The 1,611-nt window shown below is 40.5% G+C and overlaps 1 protein-coding gene across 1 annotated transcript in view; it reads left to right on the top strand.

Moving 5' to 3' along the window:
* DCX (doublecortin) overlaps nt 1–1,611 on the top strand; it is a 167,530-nt gene that overhangs the window by 103,930 nt on the left and 61,989 nt on the right. The window lies entirely within an intron of this gene.

The following is a 1,611-nucleotide window of genomic DNA, read 5'->3' as shown; positions in this document are numbered from 1 at the left end:
AAAGAAAATATAGACCATGTTCTGAGAGGAATGGAAGAGATTTGTCAGATAGGATTTTATTTAGTGCATAATGAGTGATGTAAACTCATGTTACTCAAAGTGTGGCCCATTGATGACTGCCAACTCATGAACTGTTTGTTATCAGTCTGTGATGGAATTAGGCACTTGCGCCAAATGTAACTCAACTATGGCTCTTAGCAAACAATTTCGTTCAGCTGAGTTTTGCTTTTCATAGCAAAATTTTATTGATGTAGGAGACAGTGGATTGGTTTACATTCTGACACGAGCTCCTTGGATCTGCAGTTTGAATGACACTGATCTAAAAGGCAGTGTCTTGCATGTGTTTATAGCAAAGATTATTACAAATAAAATGCCATAGGTGTCAAAGTGCAAATGCTTAGTAGACTCATACACAGACAATTTGAGTTCTTTACAATAAGGAAATGTTATGTGCATTTGTCTTCGCAAGGCTCAGGGTTAACCACAGAATTCATATAACCTGAGAGCCTTAGAGGTACAGCACAAGGGCCTTTTATCTCTCCTTCAATTCAGGGCAGCTTGAACAGCCTGAGGTTTCTGTTGGCTTTGAAATTCCTGTTACCTAGAAAAAAAGCCTGTCTGGCCTGCCCCACATTGCCAGGACAATGCATATCACCAACCATCTCTTTATTCTCAGGCAGAGGGAATTAAAGTGTGAAAAGACAGCTCAGACTTTTTATACTTCTTTGTCTTTGCACACTCTGCCCTCCCCTACCTCAGCCTGGAATGCAATCCCACTACCTCACCACTCTTCTTTGCTTGAAAACTCCTATTCACCCTTCAAAACCTCACACAGAGATAGTTGTTCCATTCTCTGCAATGCCATAGCATGTTATTTTTATCTCTGGGGTAACAGTCACCACACTGTGTTGTAAAATATGTGTTTCCCTGTCTACTTTGCCAATGTAATACTGAGCCCTTTGAGGGCAAGGTGTCACATTCATCTTTGTATCATCAGTGCTGAGCACAGTGCCTGGGCCCAAGTAGGTGCTCAATGATGGTTTATGGATGAATAGATGCATAAAAGCACATTCTTCACATAGCATGGTGCTAGAGAGTCAGCAGGCATTTAGGTAATGTTTGTTGAAGGAGTAAAAATGCATGTGCTTTGATGATACTTTGTTCAAATTAAGTGTGCAGAATAGCAAATGAATCAAAGCAAAATCATATTGCTGAAATGACAAATACCTAAGTTTTAACACTTGGATTGAGAATGAAATCATTTGGCCAGTTCCCCAGTGGAGCCCTGAAAAACATATTCATAAAGCCTCTTAGCTAATTTTCAGAAATATCACTGGCTATTTCTGAGACTTTTAACCTGTATTAATTATTTCACTGCAAAACAAATTATCCCAAAACTTAGTGTTTAAAAACAACAAACATTTATTATCTCACAGTTTCTGTGGGCCAGGAATTCTGGGGCAGCTTCACTGGGTGGTTCTGGCTCAGAGTTGCTCATATGGTTGCAGTCAGGATATTGACAGAGGCTACAGTGATCTGAGGGAGCTCTGGTAGCGTAGTGGCTAAGGCACTTGACTGCTAACCAGAAGGCTGGCGGTTCAAACCCACCAG

This window comes from Orycteropus afer, unplaced genomic scaffold (assembly GCF_000298275.1).
Source record: "Orycteropus afer afer isolate SDZICR_OR568_19922 unplaced genomic scaffold, OryAfe1.0 scaffold00352, whole genome shotgun sequence".
Taxonomy (NCBI): Eukaryota; Metazoa; Chordata; class Mammalia; order Tubulidentata; family Orycteropodidae; genus Orycteropus; species Orycteropus afer.
The sequence above is the reverse complement of the archived record's forward strand: the minus strand, read 5'-3'. Positions and strand labels throughout refer to the sequence as shown.